Genomic DNA, 19979 nt, shown 5'->3' on the forward strand with positions numbered 1-19979 from the left:
TTTTGATGAGGCCAAGGCCCCTGCGGGCTCCCCTTGACTCCACCCTTGGTTGGATAGTCTGGATATTGTCTAAGTATTTAAGTGTCCATCCAAGGTCATTAGGTTGCCTCTTCTCTTAGGAAGTCAAGATGTTAGCAGCTAGACTACCTTTTCTAACTGTCTAATTACATTTTTCCTCTATACACTTGTTGGTGGGCTGTTGCACTAAACCGTGAACTCTTTCTTTCGTATCCTCGACACAATGGGACTGCTACACATGCTGGCGCTGTCATTTGTTATCTCTACATATTCTACTGCATATTAGATTGCCATAATATTGTGTGCGCTGAATAAACGAAGCCTTGCTGTTTTCATTCTGTCATAAAAAGGGACAATTAGTTTAGATTTTAAAATATAGATGAATTTTGGTGTAATATTCTGCCTATAACCTATTTTAAAAATACATTAAACGCCAAAAAATCACAAACTAGAGACAAAATCACCAATGAAAGCTTCCTCAAAAGCAATCAATAAAATCCCTATGCATTTACAAAAAGAAATAGTTGCAGTACATATACAGAATTGTAACTTAGTCCTCAAACGATTATAAAATTCAGAACATCCGTAAGGAAGATGTCATTTTTTTTCTTGACATTAAAAAGGCGTTTGGTTTCAGTTACATACTGTCCTAAGAACATTATGTCCTAAAAAATGTATGATGCCCCCCAAACACTGGGCAGAAAATCAAGAAGGACACAACGTTCTTGTGTCCTTTTGGAACACAAAAATGCTTTCTTACATGAAACGGTTCTACCCCTCAAACGCGAGGGGGAGTTCATTTTATTCCAAAGCCTCGAGTCCTCGAGCTCCAAAGTTTCTCTCACAGGCTTGCTCACATTCTCTTGCTGCAGGTGTTGTGCTCTCTCTCTCTCCTCTATCTCATCGCTGTTGGTCTGATGCGAAAAGCATATGTATCTTCTTCTTCTCCTCCTTCCTCTTCATTATCGCCCTTCTTTTCTCCATTCACCTTTCCTCAGTTTCTTTTTCTTCTTCATTTTTATTATTTCCTCTTTCTTTCTTGCCAATGGTAAAAACTTATTATCATTCAGTAAAATCAACCATCTCATCTTATCAATCTGCGGGAGAGAACAGTCTTCCCTACTCTGTAAGTGAATGATAAACCAAAATAGAACAAGAACGATTTGGGAAAAAATTAAATAAATAAATAAATAAAAATACAAAAACGATCAAAAGTTTTGGATGTTGGTATTATCCTGCCATGGTAGCATAACGACAGCCTTGTGCGTTGCCAACTGTTGCCAGAAATGATCGGAGGTGACTGCTACAGTCTATGTAAGTTGCAGCCCTTAAAACAAGACAAAAGAGGGAAGAAAATAAATTGTACATGATAACCATAACAATAATCGTAATAAAAGAAGGGAACTATCACCTTGGGTTCAACTGGTGCCGCGTGCTGCTATCGTGGCGCTGGTGGCCGGAGCCGCTGGTGGCTGGTGATGGCCATATGGAAGATTCATCTGTGAAGGGGGAAGAAAAGGGCAAGAACGAGGGTTATGGCCTCATGGGCAAAGGTGGGTCGCGCTCAAACCCAATTTAGAAAAATTTCAAAATCAACCCAGAATTTTACTGAAATGTCAAACAACAATGCTTAAAAATTTTAACCATTTATGTCAACCTCATTTTTCAATATTTTATTTGCATAAAAATGTTTTTAATATTTCATTTGCAATATTTGTATAATGTTTTACATGTTTACGAGTTCACATTTTCATCCCACATGCTTGTATATATATATTGTGCATGTGTGTGTGCATATATATATATATATACTCAAGAAAGAAAAAACCACAATGTGTTAAAGATGTTGGTCCACTGATTTGACTAAATGTTAAACAAGACAAGTTAAATATATTGTCTAAGCAAACAAATGCCGAACAAAATTACAACTTGTCCACGTGGACAAGAACTTATTGTCCTCAGAACACATGGCCTAAGGACATATGTTGCAAGAACACTTGTTCTTGCAACCAAACGGTATTTAAATGAACATTTGTGCATCAGTCTAACAAATCTAAAATTGGGAAACTGAAAAATCAAGAAAGGCCAAGAAGCCTACCTGGCTATCCCATCCTATTGCTTAGCTTGTCATCAGTTAATGTTAAACTGGAACTCTTACTGCCATTGGTTTAAAATTTAGAAGGAGTTAGTCCGTAAGCTTCAGGAACAACTGCTTTTGAGCACCAAGTCTCTTTGGAGAGCCTTCTGGAGTTCCCTGATGTTGGTGAAAAATATCACTGACACATCAAAGTTATAAACACATGTTCTTGTACAAAGCTGTAGTGGCTAATTAATTTGGAAAATGCATTCAAATACAAAAATCCAAGCAGCAAGAGGACACTTGTCAGTGTTAAGAACATTGCCAAGTTTCATAGGAAAGGCATATGACTACTTAAAAAATTGCAAATACTTTGATCATCCATATTCGAAAATAGGGTTAGCATCTTGCTGCTTGACTGTGGTCAAATTCTTAGGCAGCCCGTTGTCACCTAGAAAAGGAAAATTATCATTTGCAAGATCTGAAAAATCGTAAAGAGTTCTTCCACATTGAGCTATACTAAAGTTTTACATATTTCGTGTTTACATAGGAAAATAAGTGCCCAAACCATAGAAACATGATTCAAACATGTCTTCTATCCAAAAAATGCTGTAAAGGTCTCTCATACATGTTTTAAAATCTGCAGGAGGATTACCTCCAATAGCACTTGCAGCTTTCGTAGCATATAATTCAGACATTCTGGCAGAATACCCCTAAAACTACCTTCAGATTCGCTAGCTGAAAGGAAAGATCTTCACAATACGTACCAAGGTGTGTCAGAAGCATGTTATTCTTCCAGACATCCACAAGCTCATCAGCATAAAGATAAAGATAAGTGGGCATCCCTGCAAGCATGTAGGTTAAGGAATCAGATGATCCATTGTACTTAATTCATTATCCATTGATAGTACTACAGGTAGGAAGAGATATAAGAAACACATTATGGAAGAAATTGGTTCTGTTGACTTACAAGATGACGATATAGTTTAATTAGATGAAAGTGATGACTTTGCTGAACAAGACGTAGAAAGTCAAGAAATATTGTGGAATGGGCCAATAAAGGAAATCTTAATTCTTTTGTTCAAGCTAAGGCTAGATCTTGAACAAAGCAATTTAGAATAAGAACAAGAATGAATAAAAAGGCTAGAGATAAAATTTGTTCATCTGTTGCAAGGTCTGACCATTTAGCTGTCTCTTTAATGCAAACAATTCACCGTATTTTTTCAACATGCTTGATGTTTGTTCAACATTAGGAATGAGTTTGAAACCACCTTCATCATCTGAACCCTCTAGAAGATTATTGAAATAAGAAGTAATAAAAAATTGATGAATATTTTATGAAGAAAGAGTCGTGGGATAAGACCCTATTATGGCCGACGGTTGGAAAGGTGCAAATCAGGTGGCATGGTGCTCTAAAATAAGCCAGTCTATGGTCCCTTACAAAGTAAAAGCTCATCCAAAGAACATAGCACATGTTTCCATTAGCAAAATCTTTCCATTCTTAAAATTTCAGCACATTTGAATGACATGTTGACCAAAAAGTTTATTTTTCAGTGGTTGAATACTTGGACCCTTTCCCTATGTTATTCATGAAAAAATTGTGTTTAGGTGTGTCATCCAAACACACAAACTAAAATTAAAAAAAATGACTTTTTTTTCTCAAACAAATTTTCAAAAAGATGATTAAAAATTTTATTCACAAAAATAATTTTCAGAAAACAATTTTTTTATGGTGTCATTACAGCATGCCTTTCGGGGACATTACATTTTAATGGTTAGCTTGCAAGCCTGTAAAGTATACAGCCTATAGTTAGTGCCAAAAATGCATCATTTTTCATTTTACTTGGTATAAAATCTCACTCCATAATGACTGTTTACACTTTGCTTGTGAAAACCCTAGATGGAAATAAAGATGAACAACAAGTGGAATATGGATTGTTCAGGCCATTGTCACACAAGGCATACTTGAGTGTTTCCGTGATCAAAATTAGTTTAAGTAAAATCAAGTTTTGACAACTAGACCCTTTCCGGAGGTTGTTATTGGAAAACTATGTTTTGGGTGTGTCAGCCAAACACACAAAAAACTAGTTTTAAAAAAGGATTAATTTTTTTCACAAACTAATTTAAAAAAAAAGATTAATTTTTTTTACAAACTAATTTTCACAAAAGAAAGGATTTTTTTTCACGAAAATAATTGTCATGAAACAATTTTTGAGGGTGTCATTGCAATATACCTTTAGGAGGGCATTTGGATGACACAGGCCCAAACTCAGTTTTTGTAGAAACAAGGTTTTTGAAATTATTTTTAAAATCTGGTTTACACCCAAAAGACAATCTTTTGTGTAATACTAGAAAAAAGGCCCAGAAAAGGGGGGGGGGGGGGGGGGGGGGGGTGGCGTGGGTGGGGAGGCCGTGGTGAAGATCAAAATGGTCTTTTCCATCGTTTATGTCAAGAGAGTCACTTCCACAGGCATTTCATATTTACCAAAAAAAATCTCCTTATAAATTCAACACAAACCAAGCCGTTGCTCTAGCAGTAGCTACCTGTTGTTGCCGCTACTGCTAACTGCTCTCTGTTGTTACTGATGGCAGCACATTACACATATATAAAATGACCAAACATGGGTCACATACAACAACCAATTTGGCATATCTATGCTTCATATGAGAAGTAATGAGAAGCTGGCATTTAGAAGCCAAACATGGTAAATATGTAAATATGCATTTGTGGAAGCTATAAGCTTAAACTATGCGATAAATAGCTAAAGAGAGATCTAGGCTATGCTCCCAGTTAAACATGAAGCATGTCATTTTAATATAGCAACACATGTGATGGACATCTTACCTTTACAGTCTATTTCAGAAGATGATAAACATATAGTAAACTGATAAACTAGAATAGTAACACTTTTCTCTTGGTTTCACACCCAGTTGTTGAAACCCCAATCGTGGAGTTCTTGCAAGTTGGCTAATAAGAACAAAGACAAGCAATGACAGCCAGACTCTAGCACCTCTACAAACATCTCAGCTCTCCTTGATAGCAATTCTCTAGCCTAGTTGGCTGCAATTTTTTGATATTCTATAATATAGAGTAGATGTTGTGACACGAATAATTCTGTTATAAACAAAAACTTGGAGTGGAACAAGGTTTAACAACAAACTAACAAGGTCAACTAATAAAGAAATGAAAAGCTTGTTTCCAAGCTAAAATGTGGAGCATGGTTACTAGGAAGCAAAACTAGCAAGGGATCCTATAGACCATGAGGAGGATTTTTGGAACCCATTGCAAGAGCTAAATTGGTTCCTTATAGCTCTACGGCATCAACAAGGTATCTTGAGATAAAGGAAAACCCAAAGAGTGTCATGCTTCAAAAACATTTCCTGTTGTCTGTTGAGTCCAAAAGGATTAGATTGAATTTACCAAACTGATAAAAGATGCTCATCTCCCTGTGCATATCTAACAAATTGACATTTAAGTCATACCTAATAATGATAGAATAATTTAGATTCACTATTCAAATGAACAACCTACATAAACCCAGTTAAATGGCACATACCTTGTCAACTGCAAGCTTTAAAACACTTCTTTAAGAGTCATAGAGGCACATGAATTGTAGAAATTGGAAGTAATGCACATTCTCTGTGATTGTTTGCTATAATACGTAGCGAGAAACAACCAAATAAACCAGGCTGACATAAAAAAGACTAACACCATTACGAAAGTAAATGTTGATAGAATGAAAATAAGCGCTCTTCACACATTGATATCAAGAGCTTCTTCCCCTGTCATCATTTGTAGCTATTACAAAATTATTGCTTTCCTAAAAATGAAAAAAAAGGACAAGAACACACCCCTCAGGACATATAATCACAAAATTTCACATTTGCATAGGTTAAACAAAATTGAATGGCATTGGCATGCAAGTACACGAACACCAAAGAGCCATAAGTATCTGATCCTCCCTAAAAAGGTAAGATGAATATGATAAACGGACGGCTTTTCACATGAGATAGCACTTACTATGTCCCCATCACTCTATTAGTGTTTACATGGAACTGGTCAATGGCAAAGATCTTGACTTTCATGTGATCCCCATCACGATCCAAAATCTCTTTCCTCTGTCGAGCTAGAGATAAAAATTTTTATCTGAATACAAGATTTCATCACTAAATTTAGTGTCGTGCAGAAACATGGCAGAAGTCATGAACTCCAGCCATGAAATTTCATATTTGGTGTTCATGAACATGCACTTTCCAAGTTTTCTATCATCTAAGTAATTAAATAGCATGTTTATAATGATGCTTAGACATAGTATTCTAGATGAAAAGAGAGGGCTGATCATAAGTGAGTGTGACTAACCAAAGAGGAAACCATCCAAGCTTTTGTTTGGCATGTATTCATAGATCAAGATCTTTTTTTGTCAATATAGCAACCAACAAACTTAACTATAAGGTTCTGGTGCTGAAGTTTCACAAATAGTTTCACCTCATTCATGAACTCATTTAGTCTTTTCCTTGAGTTCCTTGCTAGCCTCTTCACTGCCATTTTCTACCCTTCTGCTAACCCTACATTGACAACTTCATGATAGTGATCTTAGACTCTTAGTTGGCCAAAATTTGGAAGATGGAACTTTTTATTGTCTTCCTCTAACTTAGTGGTTATGGAGTACAAAAGAAAAATCTTTTGAAATGAAAATTACTCTTTAACCTTCCCAAAACCATCCTATCCAAGCTTGTTTTCGTTGGAGAAATTACTTGTTGCTGCACTTAAAATGCCCGAATTTATCAATAGTAGGTCCCTGTCCTTAATCCTCTCCTCCTTTGTTGGGCAGGATGGTGTCAAATGATGCTATGCAAGAGTTCATGGCTTCATGACCTGCATGATATTGGTTCACATTTTCCTTCCGCTTTCATTGACCCTCACAAATACATACAAGATTAATTACTTCCCACATTGAGGATTTTAGCTTCTCATATCTAGGAAGGATCACATCTGATCAAACATAAATTTTAATTCAAAAGTTTGTCCACAATGAAAGCATTGTCCAGGAAAACACCTGCTTGACAATGAAAGCATTGTCAACCTCATACTTTTATATGGCTTTTCATGATTGGTAACAGGACAAATTTGAGCCTGCTTATGCACATAGGTTCCGGCTAGTGACAATAGGAACACCAAACTCAAGAGTTATTCGTGGCCAAGTTATTAAATGTAGATTTGTTTTAATCTAAGATTTTGCCTAATGGAACATGCTTTTCTTCCACGAAGTATGTACTTTTCCATGGCATGGCTGGCTTTTGGTGACTTGGAAGAGCCACTAGAAAACAATGATATAAGTTTGCTTAGAAGATATACATAAAAGAAGCTAGTTTGGATCTAGTACTTAGAACATAAGAAAAAAGTTGAGAAGGAATAAAACAAATTTAACATTTTGTCATGATCACAAGCACTAACCTTTAGTAATGCAGCATTTTCGGTGTTAAATATCTTTACCAACGAAAACAGTGTGTGACAATGGCTGTTACTAAAATTCACGATGCAGAATTCATTAGCAACGAAAATCATTTTTGTTGCTACTGATCCAGTATCACCAACAAAGACATTTTGTTAATAATTGTCTATAACAACAATAAATTTATATTTCAAATTCATGGTTTTCTTGTTGTAATTTGGGCTTCGAGTAAGGAATTTGGATGTTGCAAATTATCCACATTTTTTAACATTAGTATGTGTTACTAAATGGACTATCAATAACGAAATAATGTGTTAATAATTGTTTTACAAAAAAAAAATGCACACTCAGCTTCACAAGATGGAAACCTTATTCTCTAATTACAAAAGACTGTTAACAAGAGAAACAGGAAAGAAATGAGACAAAACAAGCAAAAACTTCTAAAATATCCCTTAGTATTCTTACTTTTACTGGTCATGAAAAGATGTCAACAAGAATGGTCTAATTATAAAGATATTAAGTTGAGCCTGTGTAATTCTTAAATAGCAAAAATCATGTGTCCTTACTCTGGCAATGAGATGGTAAAGTAGAGACACACCTTCCACTCTTATATGACAGCAGAAACAACAGGAGTTGACATAATACCATCCCTGCATGATGTTTATATACAGATGAGTACATACAAGAAGAGCCACATGATCAATCAAAAACATCAAGGTTCGTCAGTCCACATCATATCCTTTTCATGAATTTGGTAAATAATTCAGACTTGTGAGGCTGGAATCCTATTATATGCAACTTTATATTTAGGAAAACATGCTGAAAATTGCTTTTCGACTTGAAGGTTTTTATTCGTGGTTCTCAATCCAAGCCACATATTCTAGATGGTCATATTCATATGTTTTTGTCACTGCTGCTTCATATTCTCTTTGAGATCATATTAGATACTTCTCCAAGATGAAGGCCTCTTTGCCTTGAGCCGTATTCATTTGACCAAGCGTAATTGCATATAGTCTTCTGCTACATTATTCATCATGACAGAAGAAAGCAGATTATTTGAGAACAGTCTGCCAACAATGTGGTCAAATGGTAGAGGCATGAAACATTACCCCTAAAACTTGTAGAAGTTGGTTATTAAGTTAATGCACTCCATCCATTTCTAATGCTACCAACCTCCAGAGAGATTGGTGGTAATAGGATACCATGTACTGTGTCAGAACCTTAATCAAGAATGTTCATTTAATTATGGTCTGTCCAAAGAAAACAAGGTATGAACCACAACAAGTAATTTGCATCCCATTCGCCACTCTTGCAATGGAAAGGAAAGCCTCCATGCTAAGTAACACAACACTCATCTTAATTCCATTAGTGAAAAAGTACTATCATAATTCCCCCTACAAAAAGCAAACCATCTTAAACATCCCTAGTCCAGCAGAAAGTACCCATCCTATATATATTTATGAATCTCAAATAGTAGTTGTCACCGTCAACTTTCGGGGGGGCTTACTGGAACATGCAAGACATTGCCACACTCGGTTCATAGAAAATCAAATTTCTTTCATAATTTTTTTGATTGTTTCTATAAATCATGCTTGTAATGCGGTAGTGGAAGCATGAAGCTTCTAACATAGCCAAGAAGGTTGAGCAGCTAGAGATCTCAACAAGGTGTTTACATATTACCATAGACAAATAGTCTTCATATTTTTCTGTTGTACTACATATTGTTTCCAAGGACAAATTTTAGAGTGCAGTCATGTTTTCAAGTGGTAGAGGGCTAATTGGAGTGAAGCCTCAACAATATTAGGGAAGGAAAGGTACAAAGTCAAAATTCACATTCCAAAAATTTCAAGATTTAATAAACACCAAAACTTTCTCATCGTTGATGAATGTTCTATTTGTTTCTGGAGTAGATTGAGAAGTTAAAAGAAAAGGTAAGTACATTTCAATTTTTTTTTCAAAAAAAATTAATATTATCCTGCATCTTTGTGTCTGACAAATACCAAATGGCAAATAGATGGGCACAATGAGATAGCATTCTTATGTAACCTTCAATCACCATCCACCATAAATTCAGAAAATGAAATTTAAAAAATGACCCTAAAGGTATTACTCACTCACGATCGCAAGCAAGCTTGTCATTTTTTTTGTAATATAAGCACATGGTAGGACTTTATGAAGACTTAAATAGTTTTTGTCATTTATGTTCAAGATCTAGAACGGGAACTCAACGAATTGTCTTCATGTTTAGAGTTGGGAACTGAAACAAGAGAACCATCGAAAATTTCTTGTTGGGGGTATTGTTAGAATTCTGCAAAGGAAGTGGGTAATGGATCAAGCCAATGAATTTCCATATAAATGGAGATATTCATCATTCATTGATGTAGAGTGACTTGTGAGGAACAAACTGCCCAATGACCATAGAAGCCTAAGATACATGAGGAGTTCAAGGTGGTGAAGAACACATCCCTCTGCTACACAAAATAAGAGAAAAACTGCGTGGTTGTGCAACAGAGACACGGCAAAATAGACTCAATGTGAAGAGATTCTCGGCCAACCACAAACTTTGGGCCGTTATGTTAAGTTTACTTCTAAAAGTGCATGTGAATTAGAGCTAAAGTCTTCTAGTGGAGCTTAGTTTCATGAATGTAGAAGGAAAGGAAAGAGAAAACACTTGTTGCAGGACACGAAGGGGTTGCTAAGACCCTCAGCAGAATTAAGGTTCAATTTTGGTGGCAAGGGTTGAAGGCGGATGTGCAGAGATACATAAGGCAGTGTGTAGTTTGTTAATGAAAGAAGTACGAGGCCATTAAGCCTCCCGGGCATTTAAACTCATTGCCTATACCTACCAAGCCATGGACAGATATAATGGACTTCATCGATGTTATTTCTCGCTCAAAAGGTAAAGAAGCCGTATTGGTTGTGGTAGACATATTATAGTCACTTTGCCTCCTTGTCGAGAATGTATCAAGGGCCTATGGTGGTAGGTGTATACCAGGAATATGTTGGCAAACTCCATGGAATGCCTCAATCAGTGGTTTGCGACAGAAACTCCATCTTCTTGAGCGCATTCTGGCAAGAGTATATGAAGATGATGGGTACCACCATCCAATTCAGTACTGCTCATCACCTGCAAACAGACGGGCAAAGTGAAATACTTAATCGGTCCTTAGAAACTTACTTGAGATGCTTCGCAGGCAAAAGGCCAAATACTTGAGTAAGATTATTACCTTGGGCAAAATGGTCGTATAATACAAGTTGGCATTCTTCTACTGGAATCACCCCTTATGAGGCAGTTTATGGGTTCCCTCCCCCATCCATACCGAGGTATGAGGGAGGCACAACAGAGGATGATAATGTGGACTGTGAATTGCGCACCAGAGAGGAGGTTCTTGACTCCCTCAAGCAAAACATAGCCAAAGCACAGATTTGAATGAAGCGGACGTATAACAAAGGCAGAAAGGATCGGGAATTTGAAGTTGGGCGGTATGTGTGGCTGAAGAGATTGCCACTAAAGCAGAGATCTCTTATAGGTCAGCCATATTCGAAACTTCTACCTTGTTATTATGGGTCGTATCCGATGTTGCAGAAGGTTGGGAAGGCAGCTTATAGACTTGGCCTTTCCCAGGTAGCATTAGTACATACTCTTTTTCACGTCACTAGGCTTAAGTCACACCATGGGGATGTTCTTACAAAAATTGAACAGATACCAGATCAGTTGTCTACCCCTTACAAAACTTTTAAGTACAGATACATGCAGCGACAGGGTAGGTCTAGGCATGAGATATTAGTCGAATGGGAGGGTCTCGACAGAGAAACTTCATGGAAAGAGTACGAGTCAATGGAACATCAGTTTCCTTCTGGGCAAGCATGGGGATAAGCTCAATCTAAGGAGGGAGAATCTGTTACAGACCCAACTCTAGGTCCGAACCTACTTGACGAGGAGGCTGCAGAAAGCACCGTCGTGGGTGCAGAGCCTCGGGCAAGTGGGCTCAAGTCATTTGATAGGGTTCAAAGAAGTTTGAAGAGGTTATGAATACACTTGACCAGGTTGCAGTGGGAGGATCAGGTGGAGCAATTAGGACCAAGTGCGAGCAGCTTAAGGATATTTCCCAAGGCAGTTCTGAGCCAAATTTCAGACTACCTAGTTTAGAAGAGTCAAAACCCAAGCGTGAGTCCAAGTCCACGGGTCGAATGAGGTAGTCTAGGATCGAGCCTAGGCAAGTAGGCTGAACCAACCAGGTTCAGCACTGAACTTCAAAGAAGATCGAGTCTGGGCAGCACCCAGACAAGTCCCCACCTTGGGCTCGCAAGGCTCAAGGTCTTTTCAGACTTGTTGGTGGTCTCGCCTTGTTTGCTTTTGATTCATTGTTTCATTCATTTGATTCATGTGTGCGTCTCGGTTCGAGTCATTTAGGAACCAGACATTCAAGCTTGTATATAATCTTTGTACAAACATTTTGAAATTATGCAATTTTGGATTATCGAGTTCATTTGTTGAATTCACTCTCTCTCCTCTCGTGCTCTCCTCTCATCCCTCTCGCGAGTCACCCCTTTCCCGCGGTGGTTTTCCCTTCTCCCCCTTGCGTCCCCTTCACCCGTGGCGCCTCAACCTCTTTTCCAAACCCCCACAGTGGAAATCCGGCACCCTCATTGGCGACGGCGTTCAACCCTCTTAATGTGAAGGCTTCATCCTCTTTCTTTCTCTCCTTTCTTGTCTTTCCTACCCACTCGGCCTAAGGAAGAAGACAAGGTGATCCACGACAGCTCCGGCATACAACGGCTCGACTTGACCATGTATAGTCCCTCATGACATTGCAAGGTAGAATCTAGTGCCTTTCTTTGAAACACACAAAGGTTGAGAGGCTAGATCTACACCGGGAAGATCGAAGAAGAACGAGCAATCGATCAGCTTCAATATCAACATCAAATCAAGGTTATTGCTACAAGATCTTTAGAGTGATAGTAAGCAACTTGTTGGGATCGATCTACGGTAGAGTTCGGCCAAAGTTCTAGATCTAGCCCTCAATGAAAACCCGAGAGTTATGGCTGTGATCCATGGTTGAAATTGGCATTAGATCCTCTCTTATGAGTCTTAAGATCAACTACTCATCTCTCGGATCAACCCCTCTTAATTTGAGCGAGATCTACCAGCGAATTCTAGGCAAATTCGATCATCTAAGAGTTCGGTTTCATCTCGGCTAGCCCACCAAAACAGCAGCTTAATATCAATCAAAAGTGGGATAATTTTGGCGTGACATCCATTATTAACAAGTTCATAAGGATCGCCAATCAAAGAAGAAGTGTCAGGCCAAATTTGGAGTCATTCCGAGCTATCTCGACATAGTTCTACTCCTCGGACGGAATCTGAATTTTCTGGTGGCCGTTGCAGATTTTCCGACCACCTCTACAACTTTTGGCGTCAAAGACAGAAATACCCGGAGCCAGCTAAAGGTTAAGTCAATTTATGTGAGGGTAAATCAGTCATTTGGTTGGAGGATCGCCTTAGGGATCAAACCCTAGCTGTCGGTGCTATTCGTGGACTTCCCTAGCCACCGCCTCCATTTGGTATGTGTCGACATCTCTCCTTCCCATCAATCCTAGCCATCCAACTTGCCACGTGTTAGCCATCCGTGAGCTCACCTCCACACGTCAGCCACCTATAATTCCCTTTCCACATTTGCCCAACCCGGCAGCCACCTTGCGTCCCCATCCTTTCCTACAATTGAGGAAGAGATTGCCGCGCTATCCCTCCTTCATTTTCCACAAGTGTCAACCCTAATCTGCCTCTAACCTTAGCCCTTGGATCACCCACGTGTCACTCATCCCCAAGCCTACGGTCCACGCATTCCAGCTGGGCCCCACACCACGTCACCCAAGTACCCATGTGTCCTGCTTCCCTCCTTCATTTGAGGAAAGTCCAACCTACGTCCTTCAGTCCCTTCCTATTTTATCTCCTCATCCGTTGACTCTTTCCACCTACCTAAACCGAATCCAATCCTCACCTTCCTTCTCTTCCACGTGTCCCCCATCGAGAGAAGAGGAGATTCGCCCCCTTGCCATGCATACACTTTCCAATTCAGCTCCTAGCCGCCGCATCTCCCCTTCCAACTATTTAGGAAGGTGCGGCCCCACTCCCCCTCGTCTTTAGCTAACCCTAGTCATTTTCCATCTTGGCCGTTGATCTTGGCCATGTGTCTTACATCCAAGACGCAAACCAACTGGGCAAGACCAGCTCAGCCCCTACAAAACCTTAGGCAGCCTGCTCACGCCACCTAGCACTCCATTTTAGGAAACTCTCCTTAGCCGCACTACCCCTTCCTTCCTTTTCAGTAACCTTGACACGCCGGCCTTAGCCTCTCTAAACCCTAGCCTCCCGTTAAAACTTTTCCTTTCCATAAACCGATCCCTTTTTTCATCTTAACCTAACCTATTTCCCCATATTGCCCTTCCTAAGTCAACCATAAGCTCCATCGAGACCTAGACTTAACCTTGGACCTAGCCTAGCTTAGACCCTACCTGACCTAGCTCACCCAAGTTAAACCGAACCCACCTAGTCTCACCGGACTTAACCTATTTTCCCCTTTGGCTATTCCATCCCTCTAGAGCCCTTCCTATCGAGCCCTAACTCAGCCTTAGTTAAAAATTAGGAACCCAAGTGGGCTTGCCCAGCAGCTCTGCCTGGTCTAGGCAACTCACACACTCGGCTGACCATAGCAGCACCCTTAACGACGGGCCAAGCTCCCCTCGGCAATAAGCGATTGCCCCTGCGTGCGGTCCTTACAGCGGCAACATCGTTGGCATCACCGGTCGTGGGTTTTTGCTCGGAGTTACTTGCTGATTTTTGCCAAGCTAATCTTGGCCGGTATTGTGCTCTATCACCTTATAGAACGTGAGATTTGGTTGTTTTGCATGTTTTGATTTTAGCCCGGCTTCGGCCCTCATTGTCACTCGCGGTACCTCGACGGCGCTTTACACGACCGCAAGGCAGCTAGCCAACCTACGGGTGGGTGTGGTTGGCATGTCCCTAGGATTGTGGTTTGTTTATGATTTGTTGAGTGAGTTGAGAGTGATTTTGTGTATCTTTTGCGGTTGTACTAGCCTACCCATATTGATTGTAGTAGGTAGCAAGACCTCGGTTTTTGGCATCCCCTACTTGTACCTCTTGTCACACGGGTTTTTGCGCTGGAGTCCTGTTGGGCCGGGTAGTTTTTTGTAGAAATTTGTTTAGGTTTTTGTTTTTTTAGATTGCCTCAAGAGATCTTGGGAAAAGGATACGACGATTGGTCGGGCTTTTCTAGTCGCCACCGGTCGGGTCCTAACAATTGGTATCAGAGCCAGATTTTTGACACCAAAATCAAAATTTTTATTTACCGACCCAAGTTCTCAATGTTTAAGTTTATGAGAGTATTTCATCTTTGGCATTATTTTTAATATTTTCCTTTCATGATCTTTTTATTTACCGACTTCACTAATACTAAAAATCAAGTAATGACCCAATATTGGATTCATGCTTGATGGTCTACAACCCCAATCCATTTTCAAAAATTTTTCCTTCTTATATACGATAATTATGAAAACAAAAATCTTAGATGTATATTGTAATAGGAATGAATCATGTACGATCAATGCATTCATGCATCCACGTTCACTTAACATCACAAATGACCACAAGCACATCTCTAAAAGAACTTAAGTAAGATGAGATAGAGCTCTAATTAAGTAGTAACCGAATTAGAGTAAAATCTTAAACCTACTTAAAGTATTAAGAAAACACCAAAGTGATTTTCAAAAGATTCTTTAAATGTTTCCAAATAATATTTGTAAAGATTTGTCAAATCAAGTTTTTCTCAAATCAAAATGTTTTACATTCTCAAGTGATTTTTCAAGAACTTTTTCAAATGTTTTAAACATCAAATCTTGAAAATTTTCTTAAACACAACACTGCATTTAGAATGACAAAGATGTTCAAGTCAAAATGAAATGCATCACTAATAAACATAACCCTTGGATTGATTACCCTTGGTAAAACACCGGGAACGATCGATCCTCGTACCGGGCGAGTACCTTCTATCTTATTTCAAAACAAAACATCATGTTTCTGGAGCACTCCAAAACCAAAAACGAAAATTTTGGGGATGCAAACACCAAAGGATTTTTAATGTTTGTCAGCCTATTATTGTGCTTGAAAGTGAGTTGAACATGATGCATATTCTAATTCATAGATAAAAAAAAATGCTTTTTCGATTTGGCTTTTTCAATTTATCCCCTACATGGTGATGGTATCACAATTTGGAGTATGAAGATAAGGAAGAAGTAGTTGATTATGGTTTGTTTTTAGATTTCTTATGGCATTTTCTGCTACTTCTTAACATAGCAAGAGAATCCTTTTGCATGCATTCCCTTGACAATCAAATGGAAATAGAGCTGGAGAACCCTTAGAGCTAGTTAGGGACTTGAGCACATAACCTCTAAAAGAAAGAAAAAGTCTTTTGCACCCTATTACATATATTGCCTTGTATTGGCCTATCTTGGTTGATGGGCATCATATTTGCCACCATTGCAACAAGATGGAGATTCAGGCCTTCTTAAAAGCCACTCACAATTCACTAAAGAATTCATTTAAAAATAATTTAAAATTTTTAAGTCATTTTATAAAGGTTGATATAGGCCAATAAGAAACAATTATTATATTTCAAGGTCTCTAATATGAGTCAATAACCAATTTCTACAATGCATCTTTTTTCAACGTACTTCAAATCTTGTATGTAATAGACTCCGCTCCCTAGGATAAGAATCAACGATCCTTACTATTCTCCCCCAAATCCAAGGAGGAATTTCAGATGGGCAATGGTGTGGCTTCTCCCCAAGAAGCTACCTATGAAGAATGCTTGCATTTGTGTGATAAATGTTAAGTCCATCTCATACTGCATAGAGAGTTGAAGGCCACAAACCCATGGAGTCAAGTAGAAGCCCATATTTGTTGAGGCATGGATAAAGGTGAAGGTGCTTTGCAACTAGAGGCTTCCTTCAAGAAAGAAGGATGATCAACTAGAGGCAGCATCCATGAAAGCAAACTCGGTCCTTGGGTTAGAAGTTCTGCAAATGCATCCCCTTTGGAGATGATCTCAAATGGAATAAAATGTTTTGGCTTTCAAATTAAGTGTAGATGTTTGAAGCATAAATTTCATGCTGGAAAGGGTAAGGTGTTATTAATTGGTCAATCTAGGAGGGTGATGGAGGGATTTAAGGAGGTAACATTCTCTTACCTTATAAACACCATAAAAATAAATAAAATAATTATTTGACCTGATAACTGCCAGACATGATCTCTATGCTCAAAAACCTAAGAAGTAATATGAAAGTCACATTTCTTTTATCGTGTTAATAATATTCTATGGTAGATATGTTGGAGAATCTCTCTTCACTAATAATGATCGTGTTTCTTCCTTGGCAGGCTTGAAGCTACAATCTTTGGATTTTAATGCTGCATTATCTTTGGTATGGCCTGTGCTATTTTGTGAGTGACCTCTCCTAGTATCATGCTGATTCTAATTTCCACCAGATATGGCACATTTGGGATCCACAGGGATGGATTTGTCCGTTTCAGTGATATATTTTTATGTTCTTACATTGTTTCAGAAAAGAGAGAATTATCACAATTTTTGACGTTGGAGAGAAGTGTGATTAAGGAACCACAACATCAAAATTTATCAAGGTGTAGTCACTGCTTGCTGCTCTGCAGATGAAAGATAACTTCTTCACTTCCCCTTATTTGTTCACTTTATTAGTGTGTGGAGGGAGAGAGAGAGAGAGAGAGAGAGAGAGAGTTATGATGATTTTTTAGAAAATGGTAGAAGGGACTTCAGATAGACTAGAGATGATCATGTGCAAAAATAATTATACAGTTTTTTCATGGTTGAATTTAATTATATAGGGTTGTTATTTTGAACATTTACTGGACAGTAGTATTGTGCCACTTAGTTTGGTTATTACTATTTTCACTTATCTTACGCGCTAACAAAGGCCCTTAATTAGGCCTTGAAACGTTTACTAATGTGGCTGATGGGAAATGCAGGTCTACCAAACTTGGTCTAACTAATGCAAGTTCTGGTTCTTTGTTTGCAGGCCATGCCTAGATATGTGAGAAGAAATGTCTATTTCTTGTAAAAGATAAGTGAGTGAAACTAATGTACCTCTTTTGAATGCATGTCCTTACTCTTTATCATAAATTTACATTCATAATGGGCACCCATGATATATTTCTTTGCATGCAGACAATCAAAGTGTCACAATGAAGGTGCACAATGTCAATTTGAAGGCTGATGAAGAACGTTTGATAACAAGCCAGCAGCTATTAATTTTGACCAATAAGATAAAATTTTCAATTTGTGAAAGCTGAATGTATAAAAGTTTTGGTTATATATACATTTTGTATAATCATAATATTTGATAGTTTTGTTCAATAAATTATTTAAATTTGTGAAAGCTTTCACTTTTTATTTGCAATTGAATATATTATATATATATATATATATATATATATATATATATATATATATATATATATAAAGCTTTCACTTTTTATTTGCAATTGAATAATATACATATTGCTGCAACTGGAAAGGTCATGCCAGCAGTAATGCGTGGGGCCACATTAGTACTTGCTTTCAAATGTAACCATTTTTGGCAATGGCTACTTTTGTTGCTAACAATATATGCAGTTGTGCCTAAAAATCTTTGGGCAACAGCCACTCTTGTTGCCAATAGAACATATAGTTGTGTCTACAAACCTTTTTGGCAACTGCTTAGCCCTTGCCTATTGATTTTTGGGCACAAGACCTATGACAAGGGTGACTTTTATCAATTGCTGGGGTATAGGCGTCGACAAAATTTTTTTGGCAACAACCTATTGAGTTGTTGGCCACGGCAAGAGCCCTAGCCACTAACCATGTTTGTTGTTGTGTTTCTTCATGTTAACCATAATTTATAGATAAAGCAATTTCCATCATGCATAGGTAGTTATCAAGCTCTTCTTTTCTTGCCAACATATGCCGTGTGGCCTTGCTTATTAGTTTCTAGTGCAAACAAAAATGTCATATCAACATGCTCAAGAGATTTTCTCCATTAATTAAGCACTCATAAGACTACTATACTCACCTATGCCTTTCCCTACCTTAAAGTGACAACCGATCAGTCATTATTCCTGTCCTAACCTGAATTTACATTTGTTTCTATAACCATGCATGTCTTTCTTGATTTCTTGTATAGCTTGTCACTCAATACTGCCCAAAGACTTATTTTGCATGGCTTTTTAGCATGTCCCAGAGGGGATGCATGTTTACGGAATTGATATGACAACAAACTCCATTAAAACAGTCATTGATTAGTCACCTTTTAGGACTGGTTCTACTTGAAAGACATTCTTTCTACACATGCATATAAAGCTGCTATGAGTCTATATTCAAAGTCTCCTTGGGTAAATCAGAATTAGATCTTCTGGAATCTTTAATTAAAAAGGCAATATGAGGACAAAATCATGTGCAGCCACCTTGCCAATGGGTGTCTTTGTCATGGGCCAGCAAAATCATACATATATTCCATGCAACCTCCTAAAAAATGGAGTCATTTGAGACGGAGGCCATCAGCTCACTGCCGCCGCTCACGCAGGAGGGCGTCTAATGCGTGCCTGCGAACAGTGAAGAGAGGTGACAACCTTCTTCTTAGACACCACAAATTCTTATATGAGGAGAGGGGGAAGCTGATGTCCCCTCCATCTCCAGTAGCCTCCCAGGCCCTTCCACGTGCCGGCGGATCAGGCGACAACCCCGCCGGACCGGCAGCAACCTCACTGGCAAGAGAAGGGCCGGGGGGGAGGCCACCGGCAATTGGGGGAGATGATGACTGAAGTAGTTTTCTCTTTTGTTCCAAAAGAAAAAAAAAATCGCATGGGTTGTCTGCATGGACATGCCCATACCAGCCGAAGATGCCATCAATTGGATAGAAAGTGTGTATATATATATATATATATATATATAAAGAGTGGATTCTGATTAAGATTTTCTAGTTTGAAAATTGCAGTATATAGAGTACCTGCTCTCCTCCATTATCGGCACTTCTGCCATCCTTCTTTTTCCTCCTACCACCATTGGGTTGCCATAAAATTAGTCATTCCTGTTCATCAAGACATATACTATAAAGCGATGCTGCTGTATATATAAAAAACAAGCTCACAACCCAATGGTGGATTAGAGGGAATCTCCTTCCCTTCCCCTTCTCCTATAACCCGAACACTCTTCGATTCTAACAACGTTCACTTGGGACTTGTATTTGCTTTAAAAAGCTAGATAAAAGGCCACTTACACTTGATTTCCACTGGTAACTGAGAGTTCCTCAACCACTAAAACTTCACGAATTTCAGCCAAACGATCACT

Source organism: Nymphaea colorata, chromosome 8 (genome assembly GCF_008831285.2).
Source record: "Nymphaea colorata isolate Beijing-Zhang1983 chromosome 8, ASM883128v2, whole genome shotgun sequence".
In the NCBI taxonomy this organism is placed as follows: Eukaryota; Viridiplantae; Streptophyta; class Magnoliopsida; order Nymphaeales; family Nymphaeaceae; genus Nymphaea; species Nymphaea colorata.